Here is a 9940-nt window from a genome sequence, read left to right on the forward strand (position 1 = left end):
TACTGTCAGTTGGTTTAATCTTGCTAGCCCAGTATAGAGCTTGGAATAGTAAAAGGTCCAGCTATTGGAGAAAGGAAAGCAAAAGAGCAACCTCAAGGTGCTCTCCGTATCAGAGTCTTCATATCAGCCATCCTGCCTGAGCCACCAGCTTTCTGTGCTTGGTCACCCACAACTATTACCAGGAACATCTGCTCTGGACTTGGACTGTTTGGACATTTAGCTTTAATTTTAAAACATTGTGATCAAGTGGAGGCAACATGAGATGTCTCAATTAGTGCTCTTAGAAAAAGCCTTTGCAGGCTGGTGAGATGGCTCTGTGGGTAAAAGCACTTGCTGTTAAACCTAACAACTTGAGTTCAATTCCTGCATGTGGTGGAAAGAAAGAACCAACTTTCACAGACTTATGAGACTTCTTCGACTTCCACATGCTTGCCATGGTATGCACACAATACATGTGCATGTCACAAATGAATACATGTAGGATTATATATATATATATATATACGCATATATGCACATATGTACATATACACACATACACATATATATGCAGCATATGTATGTATGTGTGTATATATACTATATATATCAAGTGTTAAAAGCCACCTGCCTGAGAAACACAGTCAAACTTGACAATGAAGTTTAATTGTCTTACTTTAAAACAACACGGGACTTCTGGTATACCACAGCACTAATGGTAGAGAATACTATATGACTACTAACAGAAGGAGTTAGAGTACTGTCTGTGTTATATTCTTAAGTGAGTAAAGCAAGCTGTGGAAAACACCTTAATTTTGCTCATACAAAGCAACACCCAACTCTACAAACAGGGACAGAGGTAGCAGTATCACCCAAAGAGAACAAGAGAAGAGAGCTAAGACAAGAGATAACTTGTGTGTAGTTTTCCATTTAAACAACTACAATTTTTATTTATATAATTTACCGTTTGTTTTATTTGGCTAAATGCTTATGCATTACTTTATACTTAAAGTTTGATTTCAAATAAATTCATTTTAGTTTGTTTAATTATGTGAGTTTGTGTATGTGTGTGTGTATGTGGGTGAGTGGGTAGGTGTGGGTGAACACATGCATATCACTCCAATGCCTATGACTCCTTCCAGTAGCTGCTCTGAGCCCAGTTTGAGTAGCCAAGGGGCATCTCCATCCAAACCATCATCTCCTTCCCCAAATCTGAATCTTTGAGATCAATGAACACTCAATATATTGTTCACTCTTGTCACTCCAGAAAAACCAATGTCCTTGACCCTCTAAAAAATGTCACTTCACATTTGTCTGGCAAAGTCTTATCACTGAGGGTACCAGTGTTGGTCCAGAAGCTCAATGCGTTGGTTTAAGCTCTATCTAGCCCAGTCACACAGGGTGGTTTGATTGGGAGTGAGTCTTGAAATGGGGAATTTTCAATATAAATAAACACAGGGCCTCGTGAGAACTAAAAAAGCCAGTACAAGTGACATGCTTACATGCGGCATCTGAACCTGCCACACATTACCACTGTTATTATCACTGTTCTTTGTCATCTCAGGTTATGTTCTGTCACCACCCCTGGGAAGGACAACCCTTCTTGAATTCCCAAGAGTCATGGATTCCTTCCATTGTCCTTTGTCCGCAGCAGGCACCATCCCTTGGGTGCTTGCTTCCCTTTGCCTGATTACCTTTACTTAATCACTTCTTCTCTCCTCCTACTCTTGGGTCATGATCCACCTGAGGCCAGCAATCAAGTGTCTATTAGCCATGTTGCCAGCATTTGGCACTGTAACTTCATGTAGAATAAGCACAAAGGATGTTCAATGGATAGATGGTAAGATGGCTGGATGGATGGGTAAATCGACCCCAGGATCCCTTCCCCTTTAAGGCTATTTCTAAACACATTTGTGTTCACTTCCTGCCCTGCCTATCAGTTCGTACATCTTATTGTTGTGTGTTTAATTTTTCCTTAGCTTGCTCATGTTTCTTGATCCTTTATGGGCTTTCCAAACCCTCTTGTTTACTCTTCCATCAGCAGCATCTGAGCCTCACTAGGGGCGACTACTCTTTCCATTCTGCCAAGTTAGATGAGAGAATGTGGCCTTGAAGAAGGGTGGTGGCATCTTCCCTTGGAATTTTGTCCCTTGTCCTGAGGACAACGATGAGAATTTCAAGAGATGCTTCCAGAAAAGGAACAGATAGCTCAAGGAAGAGCCATCTGTCACCTCAACCTAGCTCCACATGTCAATTTCCCTTTTTTCACAGGCTCCTTCCTATTGATGGTGTATTATTGTGGTAACTATTGAGCCAGGTGAGAATCTGGAAAGGGACCAGTTAAAGGGGCCCTGCTAAGAAACGTCAACTTAAAAGTCAGCTCTCTACTCTAATGAGATAAAACCACTGGCAATCAGAACCTGGGGAAGAGCCCACGTAGAAGCACAGCCCACTCATATCTTGTTTGAAGCTGCAGCAGCAGCAGTAGAACATGTAAGGAAAGGGCTCAGATGAAGGGCCTGCTGTTTTGTAGGCTGTGGGAGGAGGGGAGGGTTGGTACAAGCCCATTTTCTTGTCTTAGCACACAACCTAGACACACTCTTGCCTCCTATAAACAAACTCGGTGCTGCCTCCAGCATTCCTTCCTCATTCCTCCTGACTGGCCTAATTGATCTGGGAGAACGAGATTACTTGGAGACCTGTCTTAGATTTTTTTTTTCAAGCTGCACAAGATATATTGACAGTATAAATATTTTTATGTCACCATATATCTTAATGAAATAACATTCATGTCTGGAGAGTGTGTTGGCCAGGAAAGATCTATTTTCCTAGATCAGGAAAGGCAGCAGGCAGCTGGCAGCCCTTTGGCTTGTCATGATATTGTGGTTGGGCAGACAAAAATTCTGCACAGGGACAGATTTCTGTAAGGAGAGATTTAACCCCTGCATTGATATTATGAATCGGCACATGGCTATTTTAGACATTGGCCCAATACAAGGCATAGCCAGTTTCTCTTCTTTTTAAGTATTGAACCTATGTAAAGACACTAACAGAATCTCAGACTCAGATTCTAATTTTGGAGAATGTTAATTTATAGCAAATAAATTGAAAGACTGGGTTCCCAGAGGTAGTATTTATGACTCACTGCCTGGTAAATAAAAATACTGTTGTTAATTCTCCTGTCTAGAAGGAGTGTGTGACCTCCATCCTTGAATTCTTTGTCTAGGAGTTAGGCATTGTGTAGATATGATGACCACTTTGGGGGCAAATCTTGGATAGGAGATGGAACAGGAGAAAATTTCCCACCCTTTTCTCCCTTCTCCCCCAGCCCTCTTTCTCATGTGTGTGTATGTAGACATCAGACATTAAGCTTGGGTGTCATCCCTTGGGTGATGCCCACCATATGTTAAAATGTTTATTATTTTATTATTGTCTGCGTGTATATGTATGAGTGCAGCTGTGAACATGCTGTGGCATGCGTGTAGAGGTCAGAGGACAATTGCAAGGGGTAGTTTGTCTTTTACCACCTTGTAGGATCTGAGAATCAAACTCAGATTTTCAGGCTGTCAAGCCCGTTTACCTGGTGAGTCATCTTGTCAGTCTCACTTTGCTTCTTGAGACTGAGATCTCCCACTATCCTGGAGCTTGTCAATTAGGCTGGCTAACCCTAGTGGTTGCCTGTCTCTGCCACCCCAGTGCTTGACTTATAAGTATACTTGACTTTTTAAAAACAGGCTATTCTGGAGGGTTAAATTCATGGTTTTGCAGCAAGCACTTACCAACTCAGTGATTTCCTTTTCTGTGTTGTGAAAGTGCCGAGCACCAAGAGGTGCCTTTGGATTTGGAGCACTGAGGTTGCCAAGGGCGAAGAATTGTGTCCCCCCCCCCACACACACACACACTGGCTTTCTTAAACATACATCTTGGAATATACTCCATTTTTCCCCTGGCAGCTCAATTGCAGGGGAAATGCCTCTTTAGGGATCAGTTCTACTCAAATACAACTTTATGTACTTTGCAATACTATATGTCAAAAATAAATAGAAGAATAAGTTTATTTAGATTTCCAAGTGCTAGTAGGTTTTAATTTACATTTTAACATTGCTTTCTATTGATATTAACATGTATTTGATGTGGCCCAGGGCTATTACTTGAGATTTTTTTTTAAAAGCTTTAAGGGTGTGTCATTATATTCTATTATTGTTCAGATAAAAATGAATCAAACTTGATAGAAATGCATATTGGGTCTATGAAATCAATACAACAAAGATATGGCTTAAATGTGAACATGTTTAATAGGCAGGAAGGGAGATGTACCAAGCAATGGCATTCCTATTACTTAGCTCAGTCTCCTAACAGGAAGTTGCACAGGCAGATAAGGTTTTGTGGCAAGTATTGGTAAAGAGCCTTGAGAAGAAAATGGAGGGTATGGATATTTAGGACAATGTTATGACCAAGAATAGTCCTTGAGAGGCAAGAGAGAGAATACATATCAGTCAGAACAAAAGTATGTTTCAGATGAAATGTGTATCTTCCCCAGCTCTCTCTGTGGCTCATTCAGGAGAGAGTGCTTATAAAAGCCACTATGAAATATGATGCAGTGGTATGGTGGTTTAAATAGAAATGGCCCCCATAGACTCATGTGTTTAAATGCTTGGCCCATAGGGAGTGGCACTATTAGGAGGTGTGGGCTTATTGTAGTAGTTATGGCCTTGTTAGAGGAAATGTGTCAGGCTTTGGGGTCTTATATGCTCAAGCTATGCCCAGTGTGGTACACAGTCTCTTTTTGCTGCCTTTGTGTCTGCCAAAATATAGAACTCTCACCTACTTTTCCAGCACTATGTCTGCCTGCATGCTATCTACTATGATGATCATGGACTGAACCTCTGAAACTGTAAGGCAGCCCCAATTAAATGTTGTCCCTTATGAGAGTTGCCTTGGTCATGGTGGCTCTTTACACTTAACTATGATAGATGGCCATATTGACCTATGAGAGAAATCACAGTCTGTGGAATGAATTTTTGGTGGTTTGTATTCAGAGGTCTCATACATAGACTTGCAGATTTGTGGTCAGCCCAGCTTTCATTTTTAATTACATCCAATAGTCATCACCTTCCTACCCATGGTGTTGAGATAATGACAAGAGAATGGAATTAATTCGCAAGCACAGTTTGAAGAAGGCCAAATTTAAACTAAAATGCCTTTTTTTGTTCTTATCCAACTCCCCCCAAACATTTATTGAATTGTTATTAGATATAAAGAAGTAAATATGTGTTTACAACATATAACAGTACTTTAAAAACATTAAAATTATGTGCAGTATAGAAGATCAATACCCAAGTGATTAAGATAATATAGCTGTGGGACGCCTGACTCGCCAGCAAGAAAGACACCACAATAGGATCCTTCTGCACACGTTTATTGGGAGAGCATTGACTGTGTAGGTGAAAGACCCCGAGCCCTGGGCCTCTCACTCTTATATACTATCAGTTCCCATCCACTCACAGCAGGCCACATCACCTCACCAGGTACGCAGCTTCAGCTAATCAGGGCAGCAGGGGCATATCTCCACCAAAATGGCTTCGCCAGTAACCTGGTACACCTGCGCAGCTCTCACGATGTTTGGGACTTATATTCAGATGTATGAGGAAGTCAGGTGCAAGTCATAAGACTTAGCTGCAGTCCCTGGCACCTTTGGGACTGCCACCACACCCGCTCCCCACATCTCCCCCTTTTTTCTTTTTTGGCAGAGAGAATGTCTGTCTTAGATTGCCCCCTGCAGCAATGTCCCTTACCCGTCCTTGGGAGACAGACAGCATTGGTTTGATCCCTGTGTTAGGTTGGTGGCATGCCCAGGGAGTCTTATCCGTCACTGATTACTTCTCTGTCATGCCAAGCCACACTTGGGGAGATTGTGTTTTGCTTGCGGCAGGTGCATCAAAAGGCCAGGATGTTGATTAATCTATGGCCAGATCTTAATTGCTGCAAGCAAGCCTCATGGGTGAAGGTAGAGGTCTGATCCCCAGTGTGCAAGCATAGGGGCCCTACACAAAACCATCCCTTGGGCTCATCACCCAGAGAGGTCTTGGCCAGCTCCCGTGTCGTTTTTCCTGGGGGAAGGGAACTAGGACACTGAACCTTCATGCAATCAGACTTGCCTTCCACAGGATGCCAACAGCAAGCTATCCTCTGTGCAGTGCTTAGCCTCGCACCCCACGGCATAACGCAGCATAATTTCTTTTAGAGCGGCAAACCGAATCTGAGGAGATTGTCCCGCCTCCACTGCAGCAAAAGCCTACGCCACCATGACGAAAGCGCAGGCCTGCACATGCTGCACCTAACACATGTGCCAAACACACAACACACACACTATTACAAGCATACATCCCAGGGCTCCCATCCCTGCTCATCAGCCCTGAAGCAAGGGATCTTATGAACAATAAACACAAAAGGAGATCACATACAAACAGGCATAGCCAGAAAAGAAGCATTCCTTCCTCCAGCAAATTGAAATACAGAAGTTTCAAACACATTAGAACCATTCCAATAAAATTTGCATTACCCCAGGCCTCTCCCGCCACCTGGCTTAAGGGGGAAAGATCAGTGCAACTACAATTTACCCCACATAACAACCATACATACAAGGGGCACTGCCCAAGGTGGAAGGGAATCAGGAACACTCCTACAAAAAGGAAAGAGGGGCCCATCTAGGTTGGGAGGGTATAGTGCCATTGCCCTTGGATATACTGGCAGGCCACACCCCTCGAATCCAGGTAACATTAACTTTAGTAGATACAGCTGAACACAATCACTCATCTGTGAAATATTTTGAATCATCTGAAAACATAACAATCCCTTTAGCTGAAGCAGCATAGAAAAAAAGGCAATTGTAGTGAAGCATTAGATGTAAAGAATTGAGGAAACACTTGAATGCGTCAATGACATGGGTTTCAGGAACACAGTCCCAACGTAGCTCTTCAGTTCTCACTAGCCAGAGCACCTCCAGCCACAGGAACATCCACTTCCTCACAGCTCCACCTGCCCTGAATTGCTCTGGTCAGCCACTCCGGGACCTGCAGCTGTTGTTGATGATCCTGAGGAAACACAAACAGACCCTCTCCCCCAAACCAATTGAGAGCGCTCCTCTCTCACCTGATTCAGCGCCTCATTACCTCTCTGGAGTTCTGTGCCACATCTTTCTCTATCTTCTATGCAATTTCTCACTAACTTCCAGACTAGCAAAACCCCTTTTGGTAAAACCCTCTGTTCCTCTGCAAACCTCAATTCCCCATGGTGCTTGGTGCAACTTGTCCCAAAACCGTGAACCTTAACTTGTTCCAAAACCATGAACCTTAACTTGTCCCAAAATCAGGAACCTTATCATTACTTTGTGCCTGCTTCCTGGCAACTTTATATTTGCCTCTAAAACAACAAAACAAAAACAAACACGAATTGACAGACATATGGACAATTTGGTGCACCAAAAACAGATAATAGACAGGCAGGGAATAGAACTTGGTGTCTCAAAGGGACCCAGGTATCCTAACCAGAGCTAAGAATATCTCCATAGGAGCCAGAGAGGAAACAGGACGTCTCCCGTTTTCCTTCTGTCCCTAGGAGAGCTCTGAAATAGCTTATTTTCATTTTTCTCTTCTTATATTTCTTATTTTACTTATATTTCTGTGCATGCCTTCTTTTTCATTTCTCTCTGTTTCTGATATGCTTCCCTGGTGCTCCTGCAAAAGTTGCTACCCTTATCAAGGCAAGCGACAATTACTGGACCTACTGTGTAAGAAAGCATACCTCTCAGAGACTCACATTAATTTCTTTTTACTTACCGGTACCACTGTTCCCCAGCTGAAGAGTTCTGAATCCACGCAGTTGAATCCTTCTCAACAGTCTGTGTTGCGGGAACACTTCATTAACCTCTCCTTCCCCGTGATGCAGTTCTGAATCCTCCCTGTAACAGGGGGTCTTCGCTCATGCCTGAAGATGTTACTTCCCGGGTTTCGGCACCATTTGTGGGACGCCTGACTCGCCAGCAAGAAAGACACCACAATAGGATCCTTCTGCACACGTTTATTGAGAGAGCATTGACTGTGTAGGCGAAAGACCCAGAGCCCTGGGCCTCTCACTCTTATATACTATCAGTTCCCATCCACTCACAGCAGGCCACATCACCTCACCAGGTATGCAGCTTCAGCTAATCAGGGCAGCAGGGGCATATCTCCACCAAAATGGCTTCGCCAGTAACCTGGTACACCTGCGCAGCTCTCACAATGTTTGTGACTTATATTCAGATGTATGAGGAAGTCAGGTGCAAGTTATAAGACTTAGCTGCAGTCCCTGGCACCTTTGGGACTGCCGCCACACCCGCTCCCCACATATAGCCAAGAAGCCACCATTTAAAAATAAAAAAGATAGCTGGGTATAGTGTGGTATGCCTTTAAAAAAGCTTGTTATTGCTTCTTTGTGAATTTCACATCATGGGCCCCAATCCCATTCATCTTCCTGTTCCTTTGTATCTGATCTCTGTCTTTGCAACCTCTCTTCCAAAAGAAAAAAAAAATCACCTCATTATGGAAGTTGCAGTGTGTCACAGTGTGCGCCACTGCGTATTCTTTTGTTCATGTATCTTCACTTGCAAATGTTCATGAGTCATTCGTCTGTTTCCAGACCTCTGACTTCTGCTACACTATCTATACTGGAACCTTACTGGGACTCCTCTTAGCTATCCTGTTGTTGTCCTGTGTCATAGGGATCCTGCAGCTTCCAATATGCAGGACTGGCCCCTTCACACACAGTAGCAGTTCATAGATGGGGTAGATGTTGGGGTGGCCCAACTCAAAGCCCTGGATCTGGACCTGGGTGAGAACTGAGCTGCTCAGCCTACCAGATCTCTACAACCACACTACCAGGGAGAGCTCCCCAGCATTCCCTGGGGCTAGCTCACCCAGTGCTGCACCAGGCAAGGGGCAGAGCCAGCTCTACCACACTTATGACCCTGGGGCCAGTTCTCCTGCCTGCTGCAGGTGTCAGATACCACCTCGATTAAGCCTCCATATGGTAGACAAGTAGCAGGGCCAGCTCTCCCACACATAGCACACATACTCTGCACCACACACGTTAACTTGAATAAGAAAGTATCTCTTTTGGTTGTACGTATTGCAGTTGGGTCACAATTACACCAATGGCTTCTATAGTACACGGGGCCCATACCAAGGAAGACTGTTGGTAATAATTCTTTCCCAGCAGCCCATATGGTGCCTTCTGCCACTTTGAAAGCCAGTCAGCAGGGAAGGAGATTACAGCTCTGGCCCATCTTGATTTTGATTTATCTATATCCTGCAGCTAAGGTCTGTGATGACTTTAGCAACAGGGACTTATCATTGATTTTGTCATGAAGTCAACAGCAATGACAGTGCCCTTTATTGTCTCGGGAGAGGTTGGGGACCTCCCTGAGCAACATATGGGAGTAGCTTAGCTGTGGCATTGAGATTTTCACTCAATAATTGATGATCCTTGGGAATTCCCTTTCCTCTTTTCACAGGGTACCTGGATTCAAGCTCCTTCACTTAATTTTAGTGTTCTTCCATTTTTTTCAAATCCATGAGACTCAAGGAGTTGGTATTATATAATGTAACATTCTTACAGAGTGGGGGCATCCTGGAGGTCCTGGAGGCTCACTGATGCGTGCTTCAAGCAAGCATTCATTGATCCTAGATAGCTAAGAGAATATAAAATAAGAAATGTTGACACAACTAGCACAGCATAAAAAGATCTCATCTGTTGTACAGCTATTTTGTAAAAAACAGAAAGAAAAAGAAAGGAAGAAAGAAAGAAAGAAAGGAAGGAAGGAAGAAAGAAAGAAAAGGAAAGGAAAGGAAAGGAAAGGAAAGGAAAGAAGGAAAGGAAAGGAAAGGAAGAAAAAAAAGGATAAAAGAGCAACATTGGGTTCAGT

The sequence above is a fragment of the Mus caroli genome, unplaced genomic scaffold (assembly GCF_978045245.1).
Source record: "Mus caroli unplaced genomic scaffold, Mus_caroli_1 scaffold_9, whole genome shotgun sequence".
NCBI lineage: Eukaryota > Metazoa > Chordata > Mammalia > Rodentia > Muridae > Mus > Mus caroli.